This window comes from Cervus canadensis, chromosome 5 (assembly GCF_019320065.1).
Source record: "Cervus canadensis isolate Bull #8, Minnesota chromosome 5, ASM1932006v1, whole genome shotgun sequence".
Lineage (NCBI taxonomy): Eukaryota > Metazoa > Chordata > Mammalia > Artiodactyla > Cervidae > Cervus > Cervus canadensis.
The window spans coordinates 3536018-3553635 of record NC_057390.1 but is presented as its reverse complement, the minus strand read 5'-3'; the positions used below and the strand labels follow the sequence as shown (position 1 = coordinate 3553635).

The following is a 17618-nucleotide window of genomic DNA, read 5'->3' as shown; positions in this document are numbered from 1 at the left end:
CAGCTCGTTTGGGAGGGCTGCTCCCCAGATAAGCCTTGGCACATATGTCCTCCTCCATCTCTCTCACAACTCCTGCCACACTGTGTTTTAGTTGGCTCTCTCTGGGTTCTTGTTCCCATTCAGAAGCACAAAAAAAGGTCTTTTACTCCTTTGTATAAGCTGCATGCCAAGAAATGCTCAAAATTAAATGCTGATCAAACAAATGAATGAACTTGGTATCCAATGTAAGAAAGCTAAACCCTCATGATTCTCTTCAATGATGCAATGTCCCTCTTAACTCTGACTTTGTGGTGGCTCGGTGGTAAAGAATCCACCTGCCAATGCAGGAGACACGGGTTCAACCCCTAATGCAGGGAGATTCCCACATACTGTGGGGCAACTGAGCCCGGGTACCACAACTGCTAAGCCTGTACTCTAGAGCCCAGGAGCTGCAACCGGGCCCACATGCTGCAAATACTGAAGCCCACACCCTAAAGCTTGTGCTCTGTAACAGGAGCAGCCACTGCAATGAGAAACTTCGTTGCTTCACAGCAGTGAAGACCCAGCAGAGACAAATATAAATAAACAACTTTTTAAAAAGTAAAAAAAAAAAGTCTGGCTTTGTCATTTGCCTTTGTTTATCTTATTAATTTTGCACATTTTATAGCTCCCTCAAATCTTGTTTTAAAACAAAGCATAAAAAGCCTAAATACTTGACATTTATAAAAACCTTTACGACAAGATGTTCAACCGGATACACACTTCATCTCATTTAATCCTCAAAATAACCTCATCAGACACATACAATTTCTGTTTCTATTTAAAGATGACTAAATTGAGATCCCAGTGCTAGAAATCTGACCATGAATACTCTCCCTTCAGCAAACAGTGGAAGGTGCTCCTCTGATCGATGAGAAAAGAAAACTGATGTCAGTGCACAGCTAGCATGAGGGAAACAGAGACAGACCAGTTGCATGATTTCTGATCAAAATTCTGCAGGAGGAAAATAAATTCCTGAGGATAGTTTCTTTGAGGCAGATGAGCACAGGCTCTCTCGAGCAGCCGCATGGTTTAAGTGTGTCAGAAGTCAGTTGAGACCACTCCAGAGAAAAATGGTGATTTCCAGAAATAGCCCAGTGGCTCACTCCAGAACTAAATTAACTTCATATCCAAAGGAAGGTCGGTGCAGGGAGCCCAGAGCACTGCACCAAAGTACTCAACAGAGATGTGGTCCGTGCTCATCACAAGTTACTCAGTGAGGGGAAGCTACTGGCTTAGATAGTCCTGGTTCATCTCTGAGGTTTGATAGCTTAACTCCATGATTTAATTAAAATATTATAATTTACTCAATAGATAAAAAATGGTTTTGATTTTTAAAAACTGTGTTCATTTATGTAACTTAGTTTCTGGCTGACCACAGGAGATACAAAGAAATATAAGACAAAGACAGTTCTCAAGGATCTAAAAAGTGGGGCAGATGACAGATACCAAAGAGTCCTGCTGGCTGTATCAAGAGCTTGGATTCCACTCTAAGCCCAGCAGGGATGTGGTCAGATGTGTAAAGGTTATTCTGGCTGCAGTGGGGAGGATATATTCAGGGAACACGAGCAGCTAAGTGCTGCAGTATCTCAGGGGAGAGACCATAGTTGCCTGAACTAGGTTTGTGGTAGTGAATCAAATATAATAAATTTAAAAACTGAATGGATAGGAGCACAGAGCCATGGTAATTGATCGAGGATAAATGAGGGAGGCGTGCTGCCACGACTGCGAGGGTGTGGGGCTGGTGGTGCTGCCCACTGAGGCGGGGACTGGGCAAAGAGGAGGGCAGAGGAAGAGGATGGTTCCTGTTTGAGATATCTACAGGAACTGTGAAGCCAACATCTGAAACAAGAATCTCCCATTAAAGAAATACGTCTATAATGTGAAATCCTCCATCCCGTGAGTTTTGAGCTGAGCCCTGACTGTACGCAGTTATGTGCCAGGCAACACGCTAAGAGCTAGGGTTTTGTGAGAAAACAATATGCAGCTTTGTCCTCAGGGAGCTTACAGTGGGATCTAGAGAACCTCTTAAAGAAGTCTGGGACTCTGTCGAAAACCTATCAAAATTGCTCTTTGTACATTTCCAGGAAAATTGTACCAGACGAAGAAAAATCTCGATGCCCCCAGTCTGGCCCTTTCCTGAACCGCCCTCTCCACCCTGGGCTCAAACCCTGACCCGGATGCCAGTGAATGGAGGCAGCACTTCTGGACCCTCACACACCTGCCCACTGTCGAGAGCTCCTACATGCCAGGCACAGGGTAGGTGCTTGTGTAACACTGTCCTTTAACCCGCCCAGCTGCCTCCCTCTTCCTTCCCTTTTCCAGTGAAGAAACTGAAGAGGTGAGCAGCTTCCCTAATGTTGTTGCTTGCGACCTGAGCCAAGATTAACACAAATCTGATTCCAGCGCCTGATCGTGTAAAGTCTGTGGGTAGAAAAGAACTGGCATTGTTTTTTGGCCTAAGCAGTAGGGCCCCTGCCTGGGGGTCCCATTCTTTAAAGGACCCACTTTGACCACTTTCCAACCACAGCCCATGACCAAGGGGACATGCCCACCCAGAACCCTGCCCCCTGCCCTAGGCGATGCTCTGGATGCCCTGGACCCCCAAATTCTCTGCCCAGCAGGCTGTGGACTGGCTCTAGAGCCTGCTGGGGCCTCTTCCCAGGTCTGTCTTCCTGAGAAGTGTGTCAGTGTGCATGCCCTTGGACTTCCAGGTGGCTCAGGAGGAGCTGTTTGTGAGGGAGGGTTAAATGGAGCTTGGAGGTGTGGGCAGAATGCCCACGTGCATGTGTGAAAGTCCCCCTGTCCCGTGACTTGGGATAAACCCAAAGGGAAAAGAAGGGGGCAAACCATGGATGGAGACCAGAGATCAAATCTCCCCATGCTGCCATGTTCTGAGGCCACTGTGACATGTGTGCAAACCCAGAAGTGCTAGATTGCAAACCCTCCTTGGGCAACCCTTGGCTGATAGAACCCAGAACCAAGGATAGATATTCCCCTCTTTTGTCCCCTCAGGAAGACAATTCAGACCTATATCCTACAGGGCTCTTTGGAGAAGCCCTTGAAGGGTCTAACCAGTTGCCCGTAGTGGTGATTAGCTTGATAATCTACACTTGGGGTGTTTTCCCCTTTTTTCCTTGTTTTCTCTTCCAAGATTCTTACTTCTCTTCCTTGGAACCACTTTCCCCAAAAAGCTGGCTGCCAGTATGCCCTTACCCAAGATTCTGTGGGTTCTTATGGTGAGAGGAGAGAATTACCTCAACTCAGAATGTTTTTTAGTTATCTAGATATGGTAAGTGGCCCTTGACCCAGACCTCTCAAGGGTTAGAAGTAATCTAATTTTCTTTTTTAATTCTGTGTTCTTTATCCAGGAGAACGAGGTTGGGTAGGACAGGGCAAAATGTACATAATTAAAGGAAAATGTTAGTTTAAGATAAATCATAAGATCTCTCCCCCCTAGTTGTTTCATAAATGTCATAATGGTTGCCTTTTTAAAATTACTTAAAAGAATAAGGGTCAAAACAAGGTCTATATAGTTTGATTGCTTAATGTATCTCTTTGGTATTTTTAAATCTAAAGCTTCTATGCATTTCTCTTCTTTCTTTTTATGGAAAAAAACAAAACTGCTTGTACTACTGAGTTTCCCACCGTATGGATTTTTGCCAATTCCAATTTTACAATGTTTCCTGTAAATTGGTAGCTATACTCAGGATGTGGTTAAATTTGGGTTCCATACTTTTTTTGCAAGAATATTCCTTTGGGAATATTTCCTTTAGCAGCCATTGGTGATCATTGATTCATTAGCAGTTGCATATTGGTGATATTCTACCATTCCATCTTCATAAGTTAGCTGAAATATTCTTAAAAAAAAAAAAGAAAATTTGACACTATTTGGCTGCTCAATAGTATGACTCATACAGGAAAGGCAGGTGCATGCATGCTAAGTCACTTCAGTCGTGTCCGACTCTTTGAGACCCAATGGATTGTATAGCCTGCCATGCTCCTCTGTCCATGGGATTCTGCAGGCAAGAACACCATCATGGGTTGCCGTGCCCTGCTCCAGGGGATCTTCCTGACCCAGGGATCAAACCCACATCTCTTATGTCTCCTGCATAGGCAGGCAGTTTCTTTACCACTGAAGCCACATGGGAAGCTCAGGAAAGGCAGGATAAACATTTAATTCTTTTCCATTAATACCAGCTTTTAAGCCATGATAACCCAAGTGATTCCCCAACTGCCCAAGTGCTTTCACATCTCTTGGCCCCATAAACTCTAGAACTCACAGATGAGATCATGAAATTAAAACCAGTAATACTGAGGCTCTGTTGAGAATGGAAACCACCATCCTGCCAGGGTTACCTGAGTATGGGACACCTGCATATCCATCATTTGTACATCCTCAGGAACCTTAAGAGGTAATAGTGAAGCTGATTGTGGAGGTGAGGAAATGCAGATCAGGGTCTCTCTGACCCTGAAGTCCGTGTTGTGGTTTGTTTTATAGTATCACACGCACTGCAGGAGATTAGAAGTGCACAAATATAATTTTAATTTTCAAGCATGGGAAGAAGATACATCCTACCAACTACTAGGGTGACCTTGAAGTGGATCCCAGGTGTGAGTGGTTTGTGATCATCTCCCAAATCCATGTGTGTTTTCCAGGGCTTGACTGGGGAACTTAGGACACACTGTTTCAGACAGTTTTTTCTTTTTTTAACAGCATCACTAAATCCAACGTGTTTTCTTCCCACTGACACACTTACTGATTCTTCCAGTGTGCTAAACATTGCACCTGGCCCTGAGGAGTATGAAGATGAAGAAAACAGGTCCCTGTCTTTGAAGACACAAATCTGCATGAGAAACAGGCATGTAAACAGCAGCGGGAGGAAACAGAGGTGCTGAAATGGAGACAGAGGTGTGATGGGAAGTGATGCAGATGGCGGGGGACTAATTCTGTCTTAGGGTCCACTGAGGTCTGAGGAGACTCCTTATGTGAAGAGCAATCACTGTGATTATTTAACATTATTCAACATCTACCACGTGTGAACCACTGTGCTGTGCACCTTTAAGGATTTGATGGTCTTTTGTGCATAGCTCTAACTCTCTCCACTGTTCTTGGCTTGGACATCTAAGTAGGCAGGAATCTAACACAACTTGCCCAGCTAATCTTGTGTTTTTCTCATTCCTTTATTAACTCCAGAAGACTTAAAGGAGTTAATAAACTTTACTTAAAATATTTTATCCTCCAAAACACCCATCATATACTCATGGTAGGTAATAAAAAGTAGGTGGCATAAATGGAGGAAAATCCAGGTGAGTAACTGCAATGATGACAATGATAATTACAAGAGTATATTTATTAGCATTTACTCTTTGCCTGGTACTGTTCTTGATAACTTAAGTTGTGTTAAACTCATTTGATCCTCCTAACACTTCTGTGAATGAGTCATGCTGAGCATTTACATCCTATTTAAGAATGGAGGGGAATTTATGAGGGAGATAGCATGTAAGCCACAAAGGAAGTCAAAACATGTAAAGCCCTATTTTTTAAATTGAAATGTGCTTCTGAAAAAAAATCTTGGTCCCCACTTGTGATGAATAACTTCTCCTACTAAAAAAATATTGTCCATGACTTGTTCTCTTTTTTATTCTGGCTTAAACATGAAAACCAGTCCTGGTTCCATGTGTGTCAACTGACACATTGTCATTTTCCAAAACCAGGACGCAGTGCACCAATAGAGAGGTGTGAGGCCTCTGTGAACGATCATTGTCCTGGGTACTGACTTCTGTTCAGTCAGCGTCTGGCAGGTCCGATCAGTGAGGCAGTTAAGTCTGGACACAAGGCCACGCCAAGCAAATGGGAATCCCAATCAGAGGAGAGCCCTGCAGGCGTGCTGGACGGGCACACTTGGCCCGGCTTCCGTTTTCTCAAGCTGGGATGGACCATTTTTACCACTTGGGGTCTTTGATCGTCTCAGAAGTAACCTGTCTCGGCTTCAGCCATTTCAAGCCTCCACAACTCAACTTACCTAGCATCACTCTGGGCAAAGCACTCAGCCAATTCTCAGTAAATGTGAGGTTGGGCAGGCCCATTTTGTCAAATTAAACTCCAAAGATAGGTTAGTAACTCCCACAAAGTCTGCACACCTTGGAACTTTTATCTAAAGCATACTTCTAATTGCCTTTCCCTTCTTTCTTGCTTCATCTGAGAACTTCAGGGTAGAAGGGAAAATCTCTAATGCTGAGCCACTGAATCACTCAGACATGTGAGCTGGCCACAGAACAAACACAGTGACCAGAGCAGACATTAGTACATGAACTCAATGATAAGGGTTTTGTGTTTTCAAGCAGTTCCCTGAGTAAAATATCTTTTGTTTGAGACAAATGTCATTGGAAAGACAATATGTGGTCATGTGTACTGTACTAAGAGAAAGGAGAGCTGGAGTCTCTTTTCAGCTCAGCCTTCAATTTGGGCATGTGACCTAGCACTTTAGTTTCTTCATCTAATAATGGGACATAGACTATGGCACATAGATGAAATCTTCCACAGAAACCCAATTCAAAAAACATTCACTTGTAGGGTTTTATTTAAATGTTTGATAATTTTTATAAAGACAATCAGTGGGATATAAGTTAATTTTGACCATAATATCCAAATAGTAAAGTTAGGTAAGGAACACATATCAACCAATACTATCTCTATTCATTCAGGGTTTTAAAATATTTAAATATACATTTTAAAAACCCTTAAAATGCAGGTAGAATACCTTTGGGAACTCTGTGGAACAGAGTTACAAACCAAGACCCTGTAGATTATTAAAGGGCCTCCTGTTTCAGAATTTCCATGATGGGACAAAACCCTACAGTGCAAATACTGTACCTGATAGTTCTCTCCTATTTGCTATGAATGTGATTCTATATGGAGGGGATTCAAAAACAGGAAGGGGAAGCAACTATATATAATGTCAATATTCTCTGGACATGGCACAAGTATAAACAACTTAAATATCAGAACTTAATGTGAGAAGGTGAAAATTATATTAATAGGCAAAGATTTTAATAACAAAATACTAGCAAACCAAATCTAGTAATACATAAAAAATATCTTATACCATGGTCAAGTGATACTTATTCCAGGCATGCAAAGTTGGCTTATCATCCAAAATTAATCAGCCTAGTATACCATATTGGGCTTCCAGGGTAGCTCAGCTGGTAAAGAATCCACCTGCAATGCAGGAGACCTGGGTTCAATTCCTGGGTCGGGAAGTTCCCCTGGAGAAGGGATAGGCTACCCACTCCAGTATTCTTGCCTGGAGGATCCCCATGGACAGAGGAGCCTGGTGGGCTACAGTCCATGGGGTCACACAGAGTTGACTGCAACTAAGCACAACATAGCACAGTACACCATATGAATAGGTTAGGGTAAAAACATGTTCATCTCAACAGGCACAAGAAAAACATTTGACAAAATCCAACATATCTTCATGTTAAAACTATCAATAAACTAGAAGGAAATGTCCTCACCTGATTAAGGGCATCTACAATCAACTCATTTTCAACAATGGTGCCAAGATAACTCAATGAGGGAAAGAATAAATGATATTTTCATCAAATGTTGCTGGTATGTAAAACAATACATACCATTCATAAAAATTAATTCAAAATAGGTCATAGACTTAAATATAAGGGCTAAAACTATAAAGTTTCTAGAGGAAGACATAGGAGTAAATCTTCATGACCTTAGGTTAGACAGTGGTTCCCTAGATACGACATCAAAAGTATAATGGACTAAAAAAAAAGATTGGGCTTCATAAAAAAAAAATAAATAAATAAAACCTTTGTGCATCAAATGACACCATCAAGAAGTAAAAAGGCAACCCACAGAATGGAAAAAATAATTTAAAATCATATATTGGTAAGGGCCTTGTACCCAAAATATGTAAAGAACTATTACAATTCAATAATAAAAAGACAAGTAACTCAATTAAATAATGGGTGAAGGACTTGAATACATATTTCTCTAAGGATATACACAAATGTTCAACAAGCACATGAAGAAATGCTTAATATATTTAGTTATGGAGAAATGTAAGTCAAAATCATGATATCATTCCACTCTGCCTAAAAGGGCCATAATTAAGAAATAAACAGACAATAACAAGTGTTGGTAAGGATGTGGAGAAGCTGGAATCTTCACACACTGCTGGTAGGAATGTAAATGGTGTAGCCACTTTGGAAAACAACTAGGCAGTTCCTCAAAATGCTAAAAATAGTCACCATAAGACCCAGGAATTTCACTCATAGGCAGATACCTAATGAAAATATATGTCCACACAACTTGTATTTCAATGTTCATAGAAGCATTATTCATAATAAATAGTCCCCCAGTGGAAACAAACTAAATGTCCATCAACTGATAGCTAGATAAACAAAATACGGTGTATCTACATAGTGTTATTCAAGTGGGATTTCATTTGGCAATTAAAAAGGATAAAATACTGATAACTGCTACAACATGGATGAACCTTGAAAACATTATACTAAGTAAGCAAGCCAGACACAAAATGCTACATATTGTATAATTCAATTTGTATGAAATGTCCAGAATAGGCAAACCCATAGAGACAGAAAATAGATTAGTGGCTGCCAGGGACAAGGATGGGAGGAGAGTTAGAAAAGAAAATGTCTGATAATGGGTGCAGGATTTCTTTTTGGAGTGTTGAAAAGTGTTAAACTGCAACCTGCAGAGGGTGGAGTTCTCCCGCTTCTGAACTCTATGCATTTCTATAACCCAAGCAAAGGGCAGCTTGCACATACCAGCTGTAGATTTTCAATTCCTGACTGAGAAAAAAAGCTAACATTGTTCCCCAAACAGGAAGAGATTTAGGGTGAAAGAGACTGCACTGAAATTGTAACAATGTTATCAATTCTGTTACTTAACCACCAAACAGAGGCTTGCCACATGCCTGGAAAGTGTCTTGGACTTCTGCAGAGATGATTCAAAATTCATGGGACTCTGGTTTCCTGAGCTTTCAGTTCAGTTCAGTTCAGTCGCTCAGTCGTGTCCAACTCTTTGCAACCCCATGAATCCCAGCACACCAGGCCTCCCTGTCCATCACCAACTCCTGGAGTTTACTCATACCCATGTCCATCGAGTCAGTGATGCCATCCAGCCATCTCATCCTCTGTCATCCCCTTCTCCTCCTGCCCCCAATCCCTCCCAGCATCAGGATCTTTTCCAAGGAGTCAACTCTTCACATGAGGTGGCCAAAATACTGGAGTTTCAGCTTTAAGTGTACTCAGTTTCTAAATGACTACTTTGCAATAAGATTCAGCTGCTCAGGCTGAGATTCCAAGAAGATGAAACTACTTTCTAGATGTTGCTAGAGCCGGTGAACCCAGATCTCTGTAGCCAGCCTTATAGATGCTCGCTGCAGAATTATGTCTGTTCCTCCCAACACACACACACACACACTCACTCACTCTCTCTCTCTCTCTCTTACTCCCAGTCATCAAGGCCAGGCAAAGGACCTCCCTTCATTCCCCAAGGACCCATTTCCAAGACTAGCTGCAGCCATAAGAAATAAAGTATGTTATTTCCCCTTAATTAACTTTTGGGATATGGTTATAATAGTACACTGTCATTATAGTAAATTATAAAATGATTGTATCCAACTTTGAGCACTTGCCATACCAGGCACTGTGCTGAGAAATTCACTCCAATTGCTTCATTTCTTCTCCTAACAACCCAATGAGGCAGATAGTATAACTCCTGCTACCAATTTGCACGTGAAGAACCTTGGGCTCAGAATGGTTAACACCAGTTATTGTTAACAATGGCCATTTAAAGTCACCCAGTGGCAGCACTGGGGAACAAAAGTTTGGGTTTAACCCCTACACTAGATTATTCAAGATGGAATGTGTGAAATTCCTCATAGAACAACAAAAGAGGGACTCCTCTGGTGGTCCAGAGGTTTGAGACTCCAGGCTTCCAAATCCCTGGTAGGGGAACTAGGATCTGCATGCTGAAGCCAAAAATAAATAAAACAGGACAAACGAAGTGCTTTGGGGATGAGATGAGGTCGAGGGTGTGGGCCATGTGAGAGAGGATGCAGCATATCCAGGGAAGAGTTGATACCAAACTGTCCTGAATGGTGCCCTGCCATTGGAGCCTACTAATCACCCAGCTAAGACTCCATAAGCTTCCAGACCTCCCTCTCCCTCACTTTCCTAGATCTACCGTCACCAAGTCCTCTAGGTTATCTGTCGCCTCTGTTGCCTTCCATTCTTCCATTCACTAATTCAGAAATGGGTTGAGCCCTAACCATGTGCCAGGACCGTACCAGGCAGTAGGGGTGTGACAGTGAACAATCCAGAAGCAGCTCCTGGCCTCTTGAGTTCTGCTCCCACCTTTGTCCAGGCTCTTGTCCCACTCTCCAGGATGGTCAAAACAAATCCACCCATGCCTCTTGCTATGGAAGCGCAGAGTCCTAACCACAGGACCACTAGGGAATTCCCACACAGTAGTTCTAATCACGTCATTCAGAAACTTTTAGAGGTGGCCTATTTTCTCCAGCGTGTAGCCTTAGCCTGACAAAGACTTTTTGTAACCTGGATCATATTACCTTAAAAGTGATGCTCCATTTAAACCAAATCATTCACCCTTTCCTTAAGGGTGGCAAGAGTTTTCTCATCCTACTTACTAGCATAGAATGTTCACCAAAGCCCACTCTGCACTGGCTTTTATTTCTCAGTCCCCCTTCCAGAGCAGCTGAGGACTGAGTGGCAGGCTCTGGCCAGCAGAATCCCCCGTTGATGAAGTCCCCCTGCCCCACCAAGCCTTGGAACCTCAGACATTGTATAGGCAATACACTAAGCTGCTGAGACGTTCTGAATCTATTACTGAATGCAAGTTTATGTGCCAGAAACACAGTGAGACCAAGTAATATCAAAACCAAAATGTTGCAGTTTGGAGCAGAGAAAGGTTTATTGCAGTGCCATGCAAGAAGACAGGTGGCTCTTGCCTTAAAAACCCCAAACTCCCTGAAAGCTTTCAGTAAAGCCTTTTTCTAGGAAAGGTGAGGGGTGTGGTGAGTTGTCGCAAACTTCGTGGAGTCGCATCCTTTGTTCTAGAGGTCAGGTCATGAGGCTCCTGTAAGCCTCCACCAAATCCACCAAACAAATGTAGTAAAGCACAGAGAAGCCTGGCGTGCTGCAGTCCACGGAGTCACAAAGAGTCGGACACGACTTAGCGACTGAACAACAAATGTTATTCTCTGTTCTGAAAAGGAAGGGCAAGGTCCCAAGACTCAACTCTCTCCCTCTGATGCCTTGGCCCTGGCTAAGGCGGGGTGGGGAGGCAGGGGGGTAGGAGGGAAGGGTGTGTGTGTGTGTGGGGGGGGTGGTTTCTCTGCTGGTGCCCTTCACCCTGCCCAGGAGTGTTCCTCCAGCACCCAGTCTTGGTTCCTCCTGCCAGCACCCTCAGGGCCAGGTCCCCAGACCCTGCTCGGTCATCATCACTGGGTGACCCGAACCCAGCCAGCCCCCAGGCTTGTCATTTAACCTGGAGAGAACCATTTGTATGGGATCAACAGGAATACCCATTGCAGAAAATACTCTTCAGGTCAGTTCCCGGATCCTAACGACCGCCCTTGGTTGAAAAGAGCCCCACCCACAGAGGTGGACCTGAAGTAACCATGTGCAAGGTCCTTGAAACTTAACCCTCACCTCCGGCCACTTACTAGGGATGGACAACTGATCTATGCTGGACCGAGTTTTGAAACCTGAAGGGAGAGACTGAAGCTGGCTGAGGCTGATACCTGAACGGCAATGTCCACATACTCCAGTTGCTGAGGCTTCCACAGACTCGGACCTTTGAAGACCACCTCCGCCATTAGAAGGCTACCTCTGCCATTAGATCGTGGAGGCAGAGATGGGGGAGAGGTTCCCAGGGCGGCGGGGCCGGGGGCTCTGGAGCTACAGAGGACACAGCCCTCAGCCTGTCCTGGGACACCCAGCTCACCCAAGGGCCCCCAGGCTAGAGGACCTGGAGGGTTGTGGGGAGAAGGCTGCCATCCACTTCCCACAGCACCCTCTGCCATGACGGCCACTGTGAGGGCGACTGTTGGGAAGCGAGCAGGACCTCTAACGGACACGCTCTGGGCCTCACGCTCAAGATCTCGCGAGAATTGTCGTGAGCTAAGGGCTGCGCGCTGCCCCACCCATCTTATTAAATGTCTCCCTGCTACCGCAGGGCTAGCCCGTGCAGAGTCAATTCATGTCTTTGCGCCCGCTAGTCTCTCTGCCTAGAGAGACCTTTCCCCTCTTGCTCCTCAGTTGAAATTCCTTAGTTTCTACTCCAGTATGGCCTCCCCTGGGGTGAAGGGGTGGCGGTGGTCTGTCATCCCCACCTCTGTACTCTCCGGGCACGATCACCTCTATTTCAGTCCAGAGAGGAGGCCATCTCTGCACCGTCCTGTGCGGAGACCGGGGCTGTGTTTGTTTAGTTAATTCTCTCTCCCACAGGGCTTAGTCGCGATTTGTACTCAGGAGTAGTCAGTGAGCAGCAGACAGGAGTTAGGTCAGAGCGAAAACCATTTCCCCCCAGCCTCATTGTAACAATTGGAGGATGAGAATGAAAGCTTGACCCATCCCAACCTGGAGGCCACAGGGATTAGGGTTTCAGGTGAACAGGCAGCTAGGCGGTGTGGGGGCGGGGGTGGGGGGGGAGGGTGAGCGCCGGCAGCACCTGATCATTGCCATCCCTCTTTCACAACTGCAGGAAACCCTCAGCCTGTGCAGGATCTGGGGGAGCTACTACTCAAGAACCTCTGCAGCTTCCAACTGTTTACCTCCTGGGTACCATGGCGATGGGAAATTGGTCGTCATGGCAACCCCATTATTGACAAGACGCTGCAACAGCGGGCAGACAGTGAATGAGGACAGGAAACGCATTAAGCACAGGAGCATCAAAGGCAAGAGGCACAAGCAGTCCTGGCCAAAGTCCCTGCTAAAGTGACTGAGATCTTGCAGAACTAGTCACCCAAAGAGCATCTAGTGACCCTCTCCTGGCATCCAGCACCCATCGAGGGCCCCATTTATGATGGAACAGAGGCGCCACATCCTCTAATTCTCCCACTAGTTCAGTGAAATCCTAACGCGCTTCCCTGACCCAGCAGAATTTCCAAGAATCCGAAACTTGGGCGTACAAGCTGAGAGCTAGTGGCTGTGACTGCGGTCTCCTCCCTTCTCCCAGCCTGACTTTCCAGCGCCCCATCCAGTGATTTCTCACTCAAGTATGTCACCCCATGCCTAGACAACGATATCAGTTGTGAATTTTTATGAATGAAAGTGTGTGTGCGTGCGTGGGTGTGTAGGTTGGTAGGCTGGAGGGCAGGTCCAGAGAGACTGAACTCTCCCGGAGAGAGCCTGAATCCAGGTCCGGAGCTACTGCCCCAGTGTTGGAGGTAGCAGGGAAGGTGCCGACTGCAGCTTCGCCCCTCTGGAAAGTTTAGGGAGGCGCGCCCACTATCACGCTGTCGGGTTTCCTGGTCAGGAGTTGTGCCGGCAGAACTCCTCGCAGGCAGCCCTCCACCGCCGCGGAGACCACAGACCCGGGCTTGGGGTTTTCTTTGCTGCTGCCCTCGTCATCCTCGGCCACATCCCGCGTCTAACTAGGGATACCCACTTCAGAATGACAACGTTTAAAGTCTCAGCAACAGCATAAGATAAGGCAGCTGTGAATTGGGGGATTACACGGAGAGGAGAATGAATCGGCCCTTCCTCCGGTCGTCCAGCCCTTGCCCGGGAAGGCTGGAGCGCAATGGGTTGCTGGCCGCGCCCCTCGAGGATTGGGAGTGGGGGCGGCGGCTGAGCTGGGGAGAAAAGCCTGAGGATGAGGACAGAGAGCCCGTGTGATTATCCGCTTAGGGGATTGCTAAGGATCAGAAGACCCCCCCCGACCCCGCCCCTTCTTGCTCCTAAACGCTAAGCCCCTAAGGCCGGAGCAGCCAAGATCTCGGATTATGATTTTATCATTAAAAAAAAAAAACCAAAAGTGACTGCTCACTCCCCCAGAGAATTTTAATTCCTTGCCTCTTCCTCAGCCCACCTGTCTCCGGATCCTCAAGGCTGAGTAGGGTCCAGCGAAGGCAGTCCCCCGACCCCAGTCCGCGTTCCCCTTGGCTCCTGCTCCCTCCAAGTCGTGGTCACAACTTCCTCAGGAGCCCCGCACACTCGGGGAGACTCTGCGCGGGACCCCGATCTGGAGCCCGGGGAAAGAGGCGGCCACGAGCCTCTTCTAGGACGGACGGCCGTGAAGGCGGGGCGTCCGGGTACCCGGGATCTTGGGGAGGTGTCTTGGGGGTGGTGTCAGGTGGACATCCTTTTGCTGAAGGAGCCCAGGTTCTTCTGCTTCCAGCCTCGACGGCTCAGCCTGACTTGGCCCAGCGCGGCGGCTGCGGGACGAGAGTAGAAGGGGGTGCGATAGATTTAGGAAGCAGGGACGGCTTCTAGTCCTTTGATTGCTGCTGGAAGGATGTGTGTGCCGGGGTGGGAGCAGAGCTGGCCCTTGCTTCTGCCCCTTTCTCCCCTGTTTCAGCACCGGGGGCTGCGGAGAGCGCCGCGCCCACCCGAGGGCCCCGCTACCCTAGTCCCTTGAGCGCGTATCTTTAATCCACTTGCATACTGGAGTCTGCGTCCCCCGCGCACCTCCCAGCGCCCCAAGAATCACCAGCTCAAGAGCCCCTAAATTCCTTACCCCACCAAAGTTTGAGCTCGCCGCGGCGCGCCTGTGCCTGGCGGAGCGTCTCTTCTTCGCTCTGGACAGCAGCTCCCGCCTTGCTCGCTCCCACACGCTCCAGCCCCAGGACCCTCCTCTGCTGGCAGCGGAAGGAGCCGGTTGCCTCCCTCTCTCTGCGAAAGTCAGGTGAGGCTCTGCAGCCTCAAAGGCGGTCCCGGAAGAGGCCGAAGCCGCTCGATCGTATCGCGGTGCCCTCTGAGGCAAGAGGGGCGAGCCAGGAGAGAGCAAGCAGCAAGGTCCGTCTGTCAAATCTGGACTCGCTCCTAACCGCGAATAGCCTTCTTGGACTCTTTCCTGGGATTTTGTTTTTTGTTTTAAAACTGGTAGCGTAATTCACACTGCATGAGGACACAGCAGAGATCTGGGAGTTTGAAGTTTAAAGGTGGGAATATATCCCATTAAACTCATTTACAATCTTAGGGGGGAGAGTTTTAGAAACAGATGTCTCTTGGGGATATGGTGTAATCTCCTTGCAGAGTTTTGGTTTCCTTCTATCACACCAGACAACAGATTCCCTGAACCAAATATTAAAACCCACCAGTCCAGCTGGTATTCATTGTCCACTATAGAGGCCAAAGGTGCTTAAACTCTTTTTGAAGAAAAAAACTTTTAGCAAAGCCTCCACATTTCTGCAAACTCACTTTCTCCACAGAAGGCATATATCTGACCCACACTTCAAGGATGAAGACCTAATCTCACCTCCCATTCACTCTCCAATTCTGGATGAACAGGTCCCAGGGGGAGTCCAGCTTTCTTGTCTGGGACAAGAAGCCTCTGGGTTCCAGGTTCCCATAAATTAACACCCTTACAGGAAGAAACTCTGAAGGAGCAGATCCCCCTCAGGAGCCTGAAAATCAGAGGCTTCTCTGAGGACTTGAAGTACATGGCATTTCCTGAACTTTCCTATCAAATTGTCTATTCATGGAGCAAACTGTCTTCAGAGGACAAGCTTTCAAGTTCATGCAGATTTGAAGGGAGAGATGAAGTGTATCCTATTCACTGGAGAAGTAACGAATTAGATGTTCACACATTTATCTTAGGAAGGGACACAAAGCCTAGGAAAAAAACTCCATTGAAAAGTCAGGCTAAATTGTTCAGATTCAAAGGATTCTGATTATAGGAAAACAAATGAATGGAAATGGTGCATCAATAAAACAAAGTTCAAGCAACAGAAGATGGAGAAGAGAGTTTTTGTTTGGTCATTTGGGCTCCTGGAAGAAACCTGAATTTACCACAAGAGAAAAAAACAATTCATGAAACCATGGTCTCCTTAGCCCACAGAGTCTCCAACATACATCATTTACTCCGGGCAATTTTTTTTTTTTTTTTACAGTCCTTATTATTGAGAAATGCTGCATTTCTTCTAATCCCTGTGATTTACCATACAAGTAAGAGCTGTTTCCTGTTGGCTTGTCCTCAAGGAAGACAGGAAGCAGGTGGTTATCCTCTGTCGCCCAAAAATATTTTAGAGCTTTTAAAGAAACTTGAATTCAGATTTTGGAGAAAGTAGTAGTAGTAGCTATCAGGAGACAAATTTTGAGGCATAATATGAAAAATCCATGTAAACTTTGTTTTTGAAATGCAGACCATTTCTAAGATCTGAGGAGGAAAACAAGATCTTACAAAATTGATCATAAGCTGGAGAAATGCACTGAATCTGATGGAAATAAAGTAGACCATCTACTATAGGACTGAGCACATAATTGGGCTATAGGGAATCATATGGGTGTTGATAATTTTTGCCGAAAAACTTTTGGCACCTGAAAGATGGAAACAGATGAATTGAGACTGGGAATGAGCAGAAAGAGCTCACAGAAGATGTATCCATGAATTTGCCTGGAACGACATCTAGGAGCAAGATCTTTGGCTGCCAGGATAGAGGGTCCAGATTTGGCCCAAGACACACCGAGTGGGGTGGCCTCTGGGGATCTGTCCTATTGCTTAAGCTTCATCTGAGGTACAAGATGGTGTGTATGGATGGCATCTTTGTCAAGAGGCAGGACACAGTCAGCACCAGGCAATCCCCGACGAGCTAGTGGGATGTCCTCACAGGTCCATGGGATCCAGAGACCCAGCACAGGGATCTTCAGAAACCCAAAGCCTTCTGCCAGAAGAGGAAGATCACAGTGCGAAGGGCCTGATGGAGGAGACACCACTCCTTATTCTGATGGGGCAGGTGAGATTGGGAGGGGGGAAGACTAGGTGAATCATTTGTTGTTGTAGTCTCAGTCAGGACTCACTAAAGCAATGAGAGACGGTCTGTGGGGGAAAGGGTGGCACTTGGCCATCGGGAGCTGAGGAAGGCTGGCCCCAGGGAAGGCTAGCGAGACCAGTTCTGTTCACCTGTCATTTCAGTGCCAGAGAAATGAAAGGATAAATACTAGCCATGCCCAGAAGGATTGAGTTAGAACATGAGCCTGGATAAGTGTGACTTAGGGGACTCCCCAGTGATATGGAAAAGACCCAGATGCTGGGAAAGGTTGAGAGCAGGAAGAGAAGGGGGCGACAGAGGATGAGATGGTTGGATGGTATCACTGACTCAATGGACATGAGTTTGAGCAAACTCCAGGAGATAGTGAAGGACAGGGAGACCTGGTGTGCTGCAGTCCAAGGGGTAGCAAAGAGTCTTGGACACAACTAAGCAACTGAACAGCAACAGTGATATTTAGTTTTAATTGTTTTAAAATTTAGAAATGGTATAGTTATGGTCTATATAGTCTTCTGGGATTTTTTTTTCCCAACCAATATTAAGATTCAGTGATGTTGTTGCTTGTAGCCATAGGTTTTTCAGTTTTACTCTGTA

General features: G+C 46.0%; 1 protein-coding gene across 6 annotated transcripts in view; it reads right to left on the bottom strand.

Moving 5' to 3' along the window:
* Positions 1 to 15056, bottom strand: part of CNGA3 (cyclic nucleotide gated channel subunit alpha 3) — a 37601-nt gene extending 22545 nt beyond the window's left edge. For 3 of the 6 annotated variants that reach the window (XM_043467864.1, XM_043467868.1, XM_043467867.1), the window contains exons 1-2: positions 14774 to 15054; positions 14126 to 14471 (exon numbers count right to left, since the gene is read on the bottom strand). The gene's annotated coding sequence lies outside the window, so the exon portion shown is untranslated. Of the gene's footprint in view, positions 1 to 14125; positions 14472 to 14773 lie in introns of all 6 variants that reach the window. The other 3 variants (XM_043467866.1, XM_043467869.1, XM_043467865.1) reach the window with 3 other exon arrangements.
* Between the last annotated feature and the right edge of the window lie 2562 nt (positions 15057 to 17618).